The sequence below is a fragment of the Macaca nemestrina genome, chromosome 15 (genome assembly GCF_043159975.1).
Source record: "Macaca nemestrina isolate mMacNem1 chromosome 15, mMacNem.hap1, whole genome shotgun sequence".
NCBI classification, from domain to species: domain Eukaryota; kingdom Metazoa; phylum Chordata; class Mammalia; order Primates; family Cercopithecidae; genus Macaca; species Macaca nemestrina.
In genome coordinates, this window is record NC_092139.1 from 5,619,753 (window position 1) to 5,636,703 (window position 16,951).

The 16,951-nt window shown below is 48.5% G+C and overlaps 1 protein-coding gene across 2 annotated transcripts in view; it reads right to left on the bottom strand.

The window, feature by feature from the left end:
• The window catches only part of LOC105470570 (zinc finger protein 831), a 112,629-nt gene extending 96,201 nt beyond the window's left edge, over positions 1-16,428 (bottom strand). Inside the window, exons 1-2 of one of the 2 annotated variants that reach the window (XM_071079098.1) lie at positions 16,155-16,428; positions 1,067-9,631 (exon numbers count right to left, since the gene is read on the bottom strand). The gene's annotated coding sequence lies outside the window, so the exon portion shown is untranslated. The remainder of the gene's footprint in view (positions 1-1,066; positions 9,632-16,154) is intronic. The other variant, XM_011722695.3, reaches the window with a different exon arrangement.
• Between the last annotated feature and the right edge of the window lie 523 nt (positions 16,429-16,951).

The window sequence follows — 16,951 nt, forward strand, 5'->3', positions numbered from 1 at the left end:
TCTACCAAGAGAAAATCTCTCTAGCTGGTAACTCCGTGGCCCCTGATGGTGAGCCCATTTTCCCTAGGCAGGCGCTTTTGGGTAATCCTGCTCACATGGCACTCCTCCTTCATGACCACCCCTCCCCAGCTTCCCAGCAGAAGCACAGCTAAGGAAGCAAATCTCACAGGACCCAACATTGCTACAGAACCTAAGCATTCTCTCTGATTAATATTAGCTTATGGTCCTAAATACTTGCTCTTAGCTGGGGCAATAAAGCGAGGGTGGTTAAAAAGCATATTATTTTAAACTGGCCCTGACGTTGATTCTGTTTTTCCCAGTCAGCTAATGTTATCATTTTTCTAAGTTGCATCCTGTCCCTCGTTGCATTTTGGTAGATAACATCTCTGGTTTCATTCTTACAGAAAGATTTGCTACGGGAAAGGAGAAACACGTTACCTCTCAGAGCATGGCTTCCATGGCTGATCTGAGATAGCCTCTAGTTCTTTGCTATTTTGGACACTGGGAAGTCAGATATGTGTATAAATACATGGTCTATTGGCCCTTGTAAATCTAATTGAAAAATGCTACCCTTGGGTGGCTGATCAGTAGAATTGCTATAAATAGTAGCTCTATCAAATATCTTGATATTTCAATTATATTATATATAAATAAAAATGGGCTAATAAAACATATATATATATGTATATATATACACACAAATACTTGGGCTAATATGTTTCTAAACAATTCACACTTTCAGTTTAATTAGGTCCATCATTGGAGGAAAAAAAACAGTTTATAAAGCAATAAATTTTCTTCTAAATGTTTTTCTGTTTAGTAGAACGTGGATTGTGGACCTGGTTTTTGACAGCCATTATGAATTGTAGCAAATATTTTGACAAAATCTACAGCGGTATTAAGCACACAAGAGAATTACTTGAACTGGGTCACACAGTTTTACGTAGCATTTTCCCTTTAACTGCGTGCTTGAAGATAAATATATCATTAAGAACACAGAGTAAAGAGTTTGTTTTTTTTTAACTGACATTTTATATATGCTTATGTCATGGAGCATGTTACATACCTTTGTAAAGAGTGGAGTGTTTTCAGCCAGTGATGCTCTGATTCAAACACACTGATCTGGTTGCCCAGAGAAGACAGCCACAGGTCCAGAAAGGACCATGGGGCTGGCCCCGCAGAGGAGAGATGAGTTCAAGAGGACCTGCTCACACTCTCTGTAGGGAGCCCGCTACTCTTTGCTGAGAGGGCATTTTAGTGTTCTCTCCCAGTTCCTGCTCTGCAGGCAGCATCTCAGAGAACAGAGAGATGCTCCCTGAGCCTTAGAAACTAAAATAAAAGAGGGCAGCCTCTTGTGGCTTGGCCTTTTTGTCAAGTCCACGTTTAACTGAGAAAAGCACCATTTCAAGCAACCTGGAAGAGACTCAAGCAGAGATACAACTTGGTATGGCCCAGAAATAGGAAGTAAATTATTTCCTATACATTACTTAACGTCACAATAGCAACCCTTAGAAAACAGGAAGAGATAGAAGCAGAGAGAAAAAAAAAAAGCCACAGCTCAGCTCTTTAGTAATTGTTACTATTGGCCTAACTACCTATAAACAGAGCCTGCTGCCCAGAAATGTAGGTGTGCAAAAACCATTGCATTAGAGATGAGGTTGTTCTGCGCAGGGAAGTAAGAATTAGAGCCTGGGTGGTTGTTTTCCTGGAGATGTGGATGGAACAAGTGTTTGCAGAGCCTCCACATGTAACCCCAGAGGTTCCCGAGGGCCCAGAATGAGCATCTCCACTGCAATTGACAAAGCAATGGTGATATTTTGCTCAACATGGATGTGTTTGAATTAGTTTTTATTTTTAAGACATGGCACTGATCACTCTATTCAACATAGTACTAGAAATCCTAGCCAGAGCAATCAGGCAAGAGAAAGAAATAAAAGGCATCCAATGAACGAAGCATGTGGCAATAGTCACCAAAGAAAAAGAAAACTAATTCCAAAGAATTGTTAACTTGCTTTCTCAGGCCCTTTTTTCCAAAGGAAACAAACAAACAAAAAGATGCCTCTCTCACTTGCCCAGAGCAAGCCTCATTCGGAAAACTGAAGTCTGCGTCGACTGTTCTTTCAAACAAAACTACCTCATGCAGCTAGAAACAAAAAAACGCAGGAAAACCAGGAGGAGACATGAGATATCCTGTGTGTCCGAGGGAGACTCACGGGTAGAAAGGATAACTCTCTCATCGGCCATGCCCCTCCGGCTCTGCATCATCAGACACACATGCCTGTGCAGAAGCTGCGGTCAGGAGGAGCAGGGACACCCCTCGCCTTTGCAGTTCAGTCCCTGGGCCCCTCTCCAGAACCCCAATGTGCAGTCACGTGGCAGGAAGCCCCAGGGAGAGGAGCTGGAGCAGCACCCCGAGTGGAGCCATCTGGCACACTCAGGGCTAAGTGTCTGGCTGGGTCTCAGCAGGAAACGGGGGCTTGGGGAGTTGACGCAGCCTCACAAGCAAGCTGGGGATGAAGGAGCACCTCTGGGGCCTCAGAGGAGTGCGATCAAGAGCAGCCATAAGACCAGCCCCCTGGGCTCCTGCACGGCCCCTCACCACAACCTTCCTCCCTCCATCATCATGACCCTCTTCTGAGGATCGAACTCATGGCCCCAAGAGTATGTGTCAAATAAATGAATGGAAATAGATGAATATTTCTTGTGTCTTGTGTCTCTTGTATATACCAAGGAACACAATTTGTGAAGACCCAAGTCCTCCCAAGGTCAGCCATGATGGGTGGTCCTTTCTCCTCTTCCGGAGGCTCCCCAGGTCTGGGCACCTGGCAGCCTGTCTCTCGTTCCTGTGGATCCGTCCATTCTCTGGTCTGTGGAGTCTGGTGTCGTGAGTGACTGTAGGAATGCTCATCTCTGCCTCGGCTGTGCCTGGTCTCACAATGGAAGCCAGCATCCGGCACGGGGCCTGGCACAGAGCCAACTCTCAGTCCACACCTGCTGAATGACAGAGAACTGCAACTCCCTCACTTCCCTGAACTTGCTGGAGAGACCATAAACTTACACACCAGGTGGGAGCTGACGCCAAAGGCTCCAAAGCACAGTCTATATTCCAATGCAGGTGCTGTCACACCTTGTGCTGTGGGGCAGGCAGCAGAACCCAGGGCTCCTCTCTGGGGCTCAGCAATGCCCTGCCTTGGGAAGGCAAGCGCTCCACTTTCCAATGAAGCTGGTTCCCTCTTGGGGTTTGGTTCCCCTAACATCCTCTGTATGCTCTCTCCATTGTCAGAAGAGGTTGATCATCACCAGCCCTATGCTAGGGAACAGGAAGCTGTACCTAAGGAGCCCCCTCAGGAAGGAACACTCCTCAGATGTGCGACATTGTGCTGAGGGCCACTGCTCTCGTCTCCGTGCATATAGAAAACTACCTCCCCCTGGAGTGTCATTGGATGAATACCCCATGCAATTATCTGCTTGCACATCCTCAGGGCCACTTCAGCGATGTTTTTAAGGCATGATGCATCCACCCAGTTTTTGATTATCCATAGTAATGGGGGTCAAGGATCAGTTGAATAATTGAAATGGAAACTTTATTCGCACTGAGGGTTCCTCTCCTCTCCACGTCCTTCCTCCCTTCCACAGCATCCAAACAGGAAGAGGGGCGCTGTTGGGCGGTGGAAGGGGTACTGGGTTGCTAGTCCTTATCCCAGCCCCACCAGGACTTCGTTAGGGATTTGCTTGGTGTTCAGCAAGCCTGAGCTTCTTGGTGGGGTCTGTGAAGTAAAGGGCTGTACCATGTCATCTTTATTTATTTTCATAACACACTTCTTCAAATTGACTTGCTTTTATCATTTAACTTGTCCCAAGCTATAATAATCGATCTGGTATTTTTTGTAATATTCATTAAAATAACTCCATAATTATGGCACTTAAAAAAAAGTGATACGAAAAGTGACCACCCACCCTGGCTTAGATCCTAGGACAGAAAGAGACATCAGTTGATAGACTGGTGACACGCACATAAAGTCTGGAGTTAGTTCCTAGGAATGTACCCATATGCGTTTCTTAGTCATGACAAATGCCCCATGAGCATGTAAGATGCTACGGGAGGTTCACTGACTGAAGGGATGTGGGAATTTCTGTGCTAACTGTGCAGGTTTTCTGTACATCTAAAATGATTCCAAAATAAAAAGTTTATTAAAAAGAAAAAGTCCCTCCTAATGTCAAATAAATGAGGTAAAAAGTTAAAAACCAAACAAAAGTGCCCCCTGGGGGCTGCATGCCAGCCTTTGGGCATGCAACCTGCAGGTCTGAATGGTCTGACACTTTGAACAACAGGGATGGCCTGGGTTTAGGTTGATTTCTCCAGCCCAAACTCCTCCGGGGAAGGCTAAGTGAGAAAGAGAAAACGGATGATCCACGTCGCCGTCCCCTGCGGCTCAGTGGGCACAGAGTGGGCAGAACTTTGCCAAGACAGTGTCCTCCTGACCCACAGACAAGCTCCCTGCATCCTGCCCTCCCCTCACCTCCGCTGACCTGCGGCCTCATCCCCTCTCCCTGTGCAGCACAGGCTGTTTGGGAAATAAATGCCCCCGGACACTTTCTGGAAATGCTCCCGTCACATTGACGGAGATGGCTCCATCAAGCTGGTTTCCTGCGCACGCCAGGCTGTGACTGTGGCGTCCTGGGGAAAAGGCACACAGCCTCTCGGTGCCCAGTGTTCCCCTGGAGTAATTGCCTTCTGCAGCTCCCTGTCGCCGCGGGCCAGTCTCACCACATCACACAGATAATGAAAGCGCCTGAGGAACAGAAAACAGAGCCAGAGGAGGGCAGGGCGTGGTATATTCCTGCTTAGGAAGATGTGATGTGGCTCTGAGCACTTGGCTACCGACTTTTAATCATAGAGTGTGAAAATGAAATCACTTCCAGCACCTGAAGTGATTTCTTTGGTGTCACCTACTGTTTTTGTAGATTAATTTTTCAGACCAGAAAGAAAAAATGTTTATATTTCAACTACAACAAGAAAAGCTGGTTCCCCCTCCTTGTAGCCCCAAAAGTTTCTTCTGTAAGGAGTTTGCTTTCTTATTTGTTTTTTTTAAAGGGAAGAGCTTACTGGCCCAGATGGGGAACAAAATGCCAGGGATGGGACCCTGCCACACCCATCACTCGGGGGGCTGACTAATCAGTGTCTGTTGGATGTATTTACAAAAACAATATGTTTAAGACTTTCAATAAACAGATTTAAACACAGATTTGTATATTGGCCTCTGCCAACTCTTCTCCAAGCCAAGAATCCTTTGTCCTTATGAAACCAAATAATGACTGTTCCTTGAATCCAAGTCCTGGCCCGAGAGACCCTGGCCCTTCCCAGGGTTTGGTTTTCTCTTCCTTTTGGTGGCCTCTGACCTCTCACTCTGGCTTTATTTCCCACTGTCTATCCTCTGGGTATGTTCTCACTGTAAGTCCCCTCAAATCCTTTTTGGAAGGAGGCAGGGCTCAAATGATAAACCACCCAACTCGCCTCCCAAGCCAGAGTTCAGAATCCCAGCCACAGCAGGAGGAAAGAGCCAGCCTGGCTTCATTTTCCTCTTCCCTTAGCACAGGGATCCACCCCCACACTTTCAGTAGGACTTGCTTTCATTTTAGTTTTTAATTTTGTTTTCTTCTTTCTCACTCATTTGTGGGAGGTAAAAATTAAAACAATTGAACTCATGGAGTTAGAGAGTAGGGGAGTGGGGAAAAAATTGGGGATGGTTAATGGGTACAAAACTATAGTTAGAATGAATAAGTTAGAATTTGATAGCATAAAAGGATGACTCCAGTCCACAATAATTTATAGTACATTTAAAAATTAAAAGAGTATAATCAGTATGTTTATAACACAAAGAAATAATAAACGCTTGAGGTGATGGATGCACCATTTACCCTGATGTGGTTATTAAACACTGCGTGCCTGCATCCAAATACCCCACGTACCCCATAAATAAATACACCTTCCATGTGCCCATAAAAAGTGAAAATAAAAATAAAATTTTAAAGAATTTTTTTAAAGTTCTTTCTTCTTTTAAAAAAAAACATTTAGTTGAGATGTTTATTCCGCCTTTGAAGAATTCTGCTTTGCAGCAACATTGAGGGACCGGAGGACGTTATTCTCTGTGAAATAAGCCAGGCAGAGAAAGAAAAATGCTATCTGATGTCACTTCTATGTGGAATCTAAAACAGCCAAACTTATAGAAGCAGAGAGTACAGTGGTGATCACCAGGGAGTAGGGAAGGAGAAATGGGGAAGGTGAGGGTTAAAGGGTACAAAGTTTCAGTTATGTGAGACGGCTAAGTTCTGGAGGCCTAGTGTACAGTGGAGTATCTGTATTGCATACTTAACATTTTTTTCTTTTCTTTTTCTTATTTATTTATTTATTTACTTTTGAGACAGAGTCTCACCCTGTCACCCAGGCTGGAGTGCCATGGTGCGATCTCGGCTCACAGCAACCTCCACCTCCTGGATTCAAGCAATTCTCCTGCCTCAGCCTCCTGAGTAGCTGGGTTTACAGGCGCCCACCACCATGTCTGGCTAATTTTTTCTATTTTAGTACAGACAAGGTTTCACCATGTTGGCCAGGCTGGTCTCAGACTCCTGGCCTCAGGTGATCCGCTTGCCTCAGCCTCCCTGGGATTACAGGCGGGAGTCATTGCACCCAGCCCATGCACTTAAAATTTGCTAAGAGAGTAGATCATATGTTACGTTTTCTGGCCACACATAACAATAAAGAAGGCAAGAGGAAACTTTGGGAGGTGAATACGTCTACAGCCTTAATGGTGCTGATGGTCTCACAGGCGCATATTTATCCCTAAAGTCATACAGTGTATGTTAAATATAGACCACTTTTTACACAACTCGCTTTTAAGTGCTGGGAATTTCAGTCTTTAGTTGAGCATGAGGGGAAGCACACAATTCCTCATGTACCCTTTAGGTGGACCCTACTTCTTCCTCTCTAGGAGGGGTTTCCTGGCACATGTCTCAAGGCCAGCCTCTGAAGATGAAGTCTTCCTAGAGGAGGAGAATTGTTCCTTTCACTCAGGGTCTCCAACCCATCTCTTACCGTTCCCAAAGCAGGGGAGACTTTTGGAATTTTAGAGCCAACAGTGCTTCGGGGATTATCTAACACAGCCACATCACAGTACGGTGCCCCCTCTCTCCTTCCTACACTCAGGGTGGACAGTGCAGCCTGGCCCCAGCGGTTCTCCCTGCTGTGCTGGGCAGCGGAAGCCAGCTTTACCTGGACTTCCAAGGCAATCATTGCCAGTAAGATTTGACACCTGAGCTAAAACCAATTTGCTACCCCCTCATTCTAAAGATCACAGAGCAAGAAAAGTTGACCAGCTAAGGAGCAAGATGAGAACAGACCTACGTCTCACCAGAGCCCAGCCAGTCACCCAAAACACCAAATTCCAGCTGCTCCCACTCACATCAGAGTGCTCTAGGCATGTATGTGCAGACACAGACTCAGGTGCACGCAGACAAAAATATGAGTGCATTTCTGTGCCCAGCCTTGTCTGCTTTCCCACCTGCTAACAAGTGTTCTGGCTTTGTCCAATCTCTTCCTTCCCTTCCTCCTACCTCTGAGAGGTTTTGCCTTTACTAGACTGTTCTATAGTCTTTTGTATGATGCATAATCAAGATGATTGGGAAATAATGACAAAAGCCAAACAGGCAGATTGTAACGAAAAAAAGCTATGAAAGAGGAAGACATTATCCCTTCCAGGTGTCAGGGAAACTGTATTCAACAGTTACTCACTTGTCCAGCAAATACTGACTGAGTCCCCAGCACATCCCAAGTTTCATTCAGGGCTGCAAGACTGGGGAAGAATAAGAGAGTGGCCCCCTTGCCCTCACGGGGCTGAGATTTCAGTGTGAGACACAGGTATAAATAGGAAAATACATACATGAGTGAAGTGATTTTAGAGAACACTGCAGTGAAGAAAAGGAAGAGAGTGGTATGAGTCACAGGGGAGGGGTCGGAGGCTGTCTATGGAGACAGACCTGGGAGATAAGAAAGATTCAGCCCCGGGCACATCTGGCTAAGGGTGAAAGACAGAGGGTACGGTGAGTGCCAAGGCGCTGAGATGGGCACTCTTCCCTGTGATGCAGAAACCAGCAGAAGGCTCATGAGTTGTCAGGGTCACCACAAAGTGGGCAGAGCCAGGAGAGAAGCCAGGCAGCATGCCGGGGACAGATGACACAGGGGTTAGGCCACAGGAGAAGTTTTGTTCCAAGTGGCATAGGACTTGTCTCTGAGAGAAAGTCATCAAGAGAAGCAGCGAGGGCAGTGCGGAAGGAGGAACTTCTCACGGAGTCTGAAGAAGAGGGACACTGGAGTTGCTGCAGGATGGCAGGAAAGTGGAAGGAAAAGAGGCACCAATCGCAGGGGATTGTGGTGGAGCCTGCTTCGGTTTCACAGGGTTCGAGCAGAGAGCTTGAGTTCTCATGGTGCTTTCTGCTTGCTGCTCTGAGTCTGGGGCTCGTAAAGCTGCTCTGGGACTGGACCACCTGGGTCCCGTCCCAACAGGGTTATGTGTGCCTTCTATGCGGGTTACTAACACGTGTGAATGAGCATGTGTGTATTCTTGGAGAAGCACTTAGTCTCTGCATGTATATCTTTCCCCAATTCTACATGGGAAGACCAAATCCGGATCTCCCAACCCGCTGCGAGAAGTGATCTCCCCGCTGCCGAACCTCAGCAGCAGGGTCCCTATGACACTTTTAGGTGAATCTTGGCTCTTCTCACATTGTAGCGGATTTAGCTTAGCTCTCTGGACTCTAAGATCTTCAAAAGTGAGAGCTGCACTTTTTTTACGACTAGCTCTTTCTAGCATCCTCTGTGAAGCGTGACCCACCTGACAGGCTGCAGGAGTCTCCACCACCTCTAGGGTCCCGTGCCACCATAGTCACTCCTCACCACCTGAACAGGACAGTGCCCTGTAATGACTGGTTTATACATCAGGCTTTCTCACCAGACCATGTGCTCCTTGAAGGAGTAGATGAAAATTTCTCTTTCTTAGCCCAGCTCCAAGTAGGTACTTGGTAAGCAATTGTCCAACGGAATCTCTCAGCTATTTTGGGAGAGCAAAAAATTGCTGTGGCTTTTTCAAAGAGTTTGCTACAGTAGGAAGTAGCAGGACAGTAATTCCCTCTCCAAGACCATGCTGGCCAAAGTCCCTCCTGCCCTGTCCTTGACCTCCTGGAGTTCAACTTGATGGAGTCGCCAGCTCCCATTCCCATTTGCCCTTCATAGGGTGTGCTGGTGAGGCCCCAGGACCATTGAACATGTCTGTCCAGCCTTCCAATCAGCTCTTGGCAGCGGGGCACCTAGGCTGCCAGGGCAGCTTCCAGCACGAATAAGCACTTGGCCCTGTGTGCCTCGGCACTCACTCCCTCGGTGAGGCAATCCACCACTCCTTCCAAGCCTTCCGTTCCCAGGGGTAGGCTGTCCCAGGAAGATGCGCCCAGCCCAGGGAGGAGGGACAAACAGAAATCGGGCCCTGACCTTCTCAAAAGTCAGGCAAGGGGTCTGGAGCAGGCTTAAGATCTTGTTGACTCCTTCCTGTTCTCTCCGGGTCCAGTTCCACAGGAATTGGCTCTGTTGGGAAGAACACAGAGCATGTGGGCTGGGGGCCAAGGCACGTGTGCTCAGCAGCAAGGGTGGTGGGGAAATCAGGTGGGTGCTGAGCTCAGGAACAGGGACTGGATGAGACACTGCTCAGGGGCGAAAGAGTGAGGTATTGAGTGTGTTGGGCTGAGGATGGTGGCGATGGCAAAGTGGGATTTTGATCAAGTTGTACAGTCCACAGCTGGCCAAAGTCCGGTTTCCTCCCTTCACCTTCACTCCTGCTGTATACAAAGCCTTCTCCACCACCACCAGAGGGATCTTTTTTAGACATAAAAGTCCACCTACACATCCCCACTCTAGCTAAAACCCTGCAGTAGCCCCATCGCTCTTGGGACAAAGTAATGTCCTCCACCTAGCAGGGCCCATGTAGGCTGGCCTCTGCCCACCTCCTTAGCCACTTCCCAAGCCCCACTTCTTGTTGCCTGCAGCACAGCCACACACTGGCCTTTTGGCTCCTTGGATGCCGGCCCATGTCAGGGGCCCCAGGGGAGCTGTACTCATGGCCTGAAGTGCTCTTTCCATTCCCAACTGCCTCCTACTCAAGCTTCACTTATGTCCTCAGGGAAGCCTCAGGTGCCTGCTCCCTGACCAGCTCAGATTCAGGGTGTTCATCACAACTACAATTAAAAAATTTAATGTATCATTACTTGCTTAACGTTGCAATCCCCATAAGAGCAGGGACTTTGTACCCTATTCCCCAGCTCAGATCCCACTGCCCTGGCATGCATGGATGGATGCATGCACCCTCCAATCAAACCGAAGGCCCCCAGGTTCTCCTTCACGCTTTGCTTATGCTGTTCCTCAGCCAGGAATTCCCTTCCTTCTCTTGATCCACAAACCCAAAATCCACCTGTCCACCTACTCGCTGCCTCCTCAACAAAGGCCTCTGGGACCCCCCAACCCTCTGTGAGTGGTGATCTCCCCGCTCCCGAACCTCAGCAGCAGGGTCCCTGTGACACTTTTAGGTGAATCTCTGCCTGTCTCACATTGTAGGGGATTTAGCTTAGCTCTCTGGACTCCTAAGATCTTCAAAGGTGAGCGCTGTACTTTTTGTTCTCATTGCTAGCTCTTTCTAGCACCTAAACTGGTGCCTGGCAAACAGCAATGAGTAATAACTATTATGATTGATCAGGCAACAGACCAGTGAAACCTGGTGTGTGAGGGAGATGCTGTCATTACAAATATTACTTAACAGATGAGGAAAGGAGCTTGATAGCAGTGAAGCAGCTCACCCCAAACCACTCAGCCAGAGACTGGCAAAGACAACCTGTGGACGAGGCTATCTGGCCCCACACCGGCATGTTCAGCCACTCAACCAAGCCCCACCTTTGGTGTACACCTTCCCCTCGCACTGCTAGACAGAGGGGCTGGGCAGCCACCTCCTATGGGTCTCCCAAAGGTTCAGCGTTGCCTCGTGGAGAACATCTCCAAATGGGGCTCAGTCGGCAGCAGTATTTGAGGCCAACCCTGCTAACTCTAAGAGCGCAAATCCCCAACAATCTTAGCTAAAAGCACTACAAATCTCCATAAAGGACTTTTCAAAACAGTGCTCTCTTCAGAAAGTCCATGCCCAGGAGCTGGTGTTGAAAGTCATCCCTCATTCACCTGGCAGTGATTCACCTGACCAGCCTGCAGAACTCAGGTGGAATCTTGGCTCTGTATCTCACCAGTTGTGACCAAGTTACTTTACCTTCCTAAGCCTCAAGGTTTTCATCTTCAAGTCAGGGCCACAAGAACCCCAGGCACGTGGGAGAATTAAACACAAGATGCTCAGCACTGGGTAGGGTGTATCATAAACACCCGGTTAACGCTCACGGTAGCATCACTGTGGTTAGGATTATTCTCCTCAAAGGTCTGCAGTCCTGTGGCATCTCAGCAGGAAGGTGCCCAGGGAAAGGGCCGCTTCCTTCTGTCCAGAGACAGGTGCTGGAGCCTCAGGAAGGATTACCCCAGGAGACAGAAGCCATGTGGTTTGCTGGGAATACACAGATCAGGGTGGCAGGTCACAAGCGTCTCAACACACCCCCTCCAGCCTTAGGCATCCACCTCCACACCAGCCCCTTCGCATCCTCATCCACGCCAGGAGGACAAGTGTGTGCATGTGTCCCAGCAGCCCACATGCACCAGGAACATGGGCCTCTCAGGAGACCCAGCCACTATCAGCCTGGTACCCCTGCCCTATCAGAAACCCATGGACGGCTGGAGGCTGTGCTCATGGGTCTCCCATCTGGGCAGGCAGGCCAAGTGTATTTGCATATAATTTGCGTGTGTTGACACAGCCGTTCCCATCTCTGCAAGGAGCACTTCCAAGCTAACCTGTTATTACTGCTCCTCTGAAGCTGGCACTGCCTGCCCGCCCACAGCCGGCGAGTACTATGCAGAGAGACAGGCCGGGAGCTGACTGAGCTCGGGCTCGTCCCGCTGACTTCCCTGGGCCTCTGTTTCTCTCCTGGACAACAAAAAACTACACACCTCCGTTGGGCAGACTCAAGGAGAGCTCCTTGCCCACAGAATGTCAGCGTGTGCTGGCGCGGAGTACTGGCCACAGCGTAGTGGGCTGTTTGTTATTCTCAGAAGATCAGGAATTAATCTGGATGGAGAAGTTTGCCTCAATGTTTTTCCCAGATGCTGGTTCTGAGTCTCACATGGTGGATCCCCTGTGCTATGGTTACTATTCATAGATGATATATAAAAATGTAGGATTGCCCAGTTAAATTTGAATTTCAAAGACATAATAAATGTTTTAGCATAAGTATATCCTGTGCAGTCTTTGGGACACGCTTCTACTAACAAAGTTTTCATTGTTCACCTGAAATTCCCATTTTAACTGGGCATCCTGTATTTTATCTGACATCCCTACCTGTGACCCGAGGCCCGTTGGTTTCCATTACGACTTATATCCTGTTTTCTCACAGTTTTTACCTAAACTCAAAGGAACACAGTCTCCATTTCCTAAATGTGCAGCTTCCCAATCTAGAATAGGGAGGGCAGAGGTTACATGTGAGGAAAATTGAGACTTGCTGAGGGGAGAGAGGGAGGGGAGGAGAGAGAGAAAACATGTGTTTCCTAATTGAGGTAAAAATCTAAAATCTGTTCCTCTTTGGTTTCTGTGAGGAGCCTGGTGGTTACCATTGTGAACGTGAGGCCACATTTCCTGTGGCAAAGGGTATGTGTGTTTTTATCAACAGAGCCCGTTTCTAGGGCTCCTCTCAGGATGTGAGGCCCACGGCAGGTCACAGAGGAAGAGGCGGGCCACGGCAGGGCGAAGGGGGCTGCCCTGGCGCTGGTGTTGGATGGGGGTCCAGCCATTGAGGCTCCCTGGAGAGCCTTAGCCCTGTGTGGGACGACAGCCCCCCTCAAGCCCTCGACTCAGATTCCCCTGTACACACCGGCCAGCTGGAACATTCCACAGAGAAACGCTGTGGAGACTGGGCCTTGCCGGATTCCCTGGGGCCCTCAGGGCAAGTTCCAGCTCTGCCAGCCACACAGTGTCAACATCACAGGGACAAGGCTCAGGCACGAAGCGTGTGTCGGGGGCCCTGTGGAGGGCGTCTGCTCACCACACAGGGGCTCTGCAGCCTCTCTCTCCGACAGGCTAAGCCCAGGCTTTTGGCACTCACTCAGGAGGGAACCGTTTTCCTTCACAATTTTTTTTGGAGGAGGGAGATCTTATTTTATAGTAAGATCAATAGATATATTATGGAGTGTAAGGTTAAAGTTTTATATCTTTAAGATACAATGCAAAAAGTACAATGAACTGTATAAGACTCCATTTCTTCCTCCATAAAATGGTATTGGTGAAGGTGCCATCCACACGGGCCCATTACAGAAATTAGACAAAGAGACGTAAGCAAAGCCCTTCTTAGGCACAGCCCCAGGCCACGGTCATATCTTCTTTAATTGGAACTTTGCCGTTCAGACTGGGCCCAAGGATTAACATCCCTTCATCTTATCTGGCTTATCAGACCTCTACACACAGAAAGAAATCGCAAAGCAGCAAAGGGAGTCTAGGTTTTGAGCACCAGAGGAAGTTGGTTAATCTTCAGTTGATTTTCTGATGGCACCTCTGGTCTGATCTCAAACAGAGGATGGGGTCTGACAGTCCTTACCTTGTCTGACCCATCAAAGTGGGCACCCATCCTATTCATCTGTGGCCACAGACATGGCCAGCCTGGAAGGGATGGAGACCTTCATTACCAATGGAGACACTATCCCCTGGCTCTGCCCCTCACGGCCTTTGGCCAGGGCTGAACTCGAGTGCCCCCAGCCCAAAACACTGCAACGGCACCTGCCCTCCAAGGCACAAGATGCTTTGGGGAAGGATGTGGTAAGCTGTGTCCAAGGTGCAGGGGTGTGGTCAGGAGGGCAGAACTTACACCAGGTATGTGGGTCTGAGGTGGGAGGCTGCAGGACCTCTGAATCTCCTGGCTGGGTGAGAGGAAGGAATTGAGCCTCAAGACACAAGACCCAAGGTCAGCACCCTGCTTGCTCTCACACTCTGTTCTAACCCATCTTCAGAACATCAGAAACGTAGTGGTAGTGATGCTTCCTGAGGACTGAACAGGGACTTTGCCACTGGTCCTCGGAACTCATGTGCACCCCTTGGATTTCCCCCCTCAACAGAGAGGCCAGCCCCATTCCATCATGGAAACCCTCCCAGCCTACTCTGACGAGATTGTCCATGCCCCTGTCTTGGATGGGTTGACCACAAATGACTTAGGAACTAAATGAAGACTATGCATTGGCCTTGACCAATGGCACTGAACGATTAGCATCGATGGCTCCATCAGGCTCTAGGTTAGTAGGAGAATATTCTCAAAAATGTCAGAGTATAAGGGATGTCTCTTCTAATTAGAGTCCATGATGTAGTCATACTTTCTCATTGATCTAATAATTGGTACAAATATACAAAAACAGCTATCCCAACAGTGTGCTGCCATGTGGCCTTGGGTTTTTCATTCTCGCCTGTAATCCCCCCTTACCACCTCAGAAAGCAAAGCTTCAGGCGTACAATAATGCCTGTATTTCAGTTGCTCTTCAGATTTACAGCCTCGCCTCTGAAATATGAACGGGCTTTTTGGAGATAGTCTCACACACAATTTCAGCCAACAGCTGATCAACCCCAGTCATATAATGAGTTCTTGCTAACATATTACACTTTGCCTAAACTATATTGGAAGATGTTCTCCAGTTATGAAATCTGATTTGTCAAAACCAGCCTTGTTTGGAGATGAGGGGAGCCTCATTCTTCTTCCTTGCAGTGGGAAAGCGGCCCTCAAAGCCTTTTCTTTAAATTCTAAGCCATGATCCAACATCTTTGTCTTTTCCCAATTTCAGCTTGTACAGCCTTTCCTTTTAAAAAACAAAGTATAACAATTGCAATTCTCCCTTGGCCAGTGGCCAGATATCCAAGGGCCAGAGCGAGGAGATTAACGGATACACCCAGAGGGGACAAGGTCAGAGAGCAGAACATTCTGGACACATGTTTGTGTCAGAGACCAGACCCTAAAGGACTGGAGAGCTCCCATCAAGACGGGCTGGCACCTCCAGCTATAGTGACACGCGAGGGCCCTTCAGAGCCTGTGCATGGAACATGCCTGTGACATTAATTAATGCCAGGCAAAATGCAACAGCAGATCTTGGAAACTAAAAATAGATCTTTACTAACTGATTCATCCCCTGACTGCACAGAATTTGGAGCTTTTTATCTGCTTCTCTTCTACATGTATATTATATCACGGCCTTTTTCCCCCTTTTCTCCATCTTTGTTGTTCTTCCTTTTTCCTCTCCTTGGTGAAAGCGATGTTCCCACTCAGCTCCCCTCCGACCCAGAGACATGCTCGATAAGCAAGGAGATCACTGCTTCTCCTGCTCCCATGGTTGTCAGCCATGTAATTTGTACTTAGTATTTTCCATGCCGATGTCCCTGCCTGTTGCATTCCACACAGAACTCTGCAGCTTCATTTCCTATTACAGTCCCTTCTATTTTAGACTTTGTTGATTTCTACTAGGAAGGAGGCCTATTTTATACAAATTAGTTGGACAGCTGGGTCTGATTGCTTCTGATTACTGGGCTTGGGGCCACTAGGGAAACAGGCTTCCCAAAGCCCCTTGGATGGAGGACCATTTCATAGGCCCCCAAAAGTGTGAGTCACTACTCACTCTAGAGAGGAAGGGCCAGCAGCCCCGGTTGGAAATCAACAGGTCAAGTCAAAGGCAGGACGGCACCTTCATCCACATCTGAGGTTTACAAGGCTGTACTGAAAGGTGGGGAGGAGGGGCTAGAAGCCCCTTGGTTCAGAAGATCTCACGGGGACCTGAGTGGGGCTCGTGTCAGAGATAACTGCGTGTGCTTGGAAGGAATCATCCATCATGCTTGCCTGATAGAATCACTCGGGAGGCAACAGACCAGGCTCAATGATTAAGATCCCTTCATCTGGCCTTGCATCCCAGACCTCCAGGTGCACAAAGAAATCACAAAGTCCTCTCTCACCTTTAAGTGCTCAGTCCACAGGCAGGTGGGGGCTGCCGCTCTCTCCCGAAAACCGGTGGCTCCGATGAGGCAGGAGCATTCTCCCTGCTCGTCCCATCTCTGCCTCTGCTTCTCTTTATGCCTTCTCTAGAGAAAAACCGACTGCTGGAAATTTAAAAAAAGAAAAATTGTGTGTGTGGAGGGTGGTGGGTGTCGGGGGTGCCGGGGCGGTGGGGGTGGCAGAGGGACACCGGGGGTAGGTGTGCAGCCTGCCCTGGTGTGGGCTCGGGTTTAATGGCCGACGCTGGTGATATGGTTTGCCTGCTGAAGCTCAGTGCCACGGCAGCTCTGTGTGTGGGCGGCGGCAGCTACACGGCTGGGTTTCAAACCATTACACTGAACATTTGCAAACAGATAAAAAAACAAAACCATCCGGTACAAATGGAAACTTCTGTTCTCCTTTCTCTTTCTTCACTCCTTCCCCTTGCACCTCTCCTCTTCGGTTGAGGAGGAGGAGGGTGAGGGTGGGCATTTCTCTCGCTGGGCTCCCTTGGCCCCCTCTTTTCCGACCACACCACTCCCATGGCCACTCACATGGACAGGGAAGTCAGGTCTTCCAAACTGACTCCCCCAGCTTTGGGAACGTCCAGTCATGTGAGAAGGACTTTCTCTCCTCCAGGGTCCTGCTCAGAATCCAGCCACTGAGAGCCACCAAACCAAAAGACGGTGTGGGCTTCCATATCTGACAATCTTTCATCCTTCCTAGTTTCAAAGCCACCTTAGAAATGGCCAAACACAAAGTGGGGCGAGGTGTACTT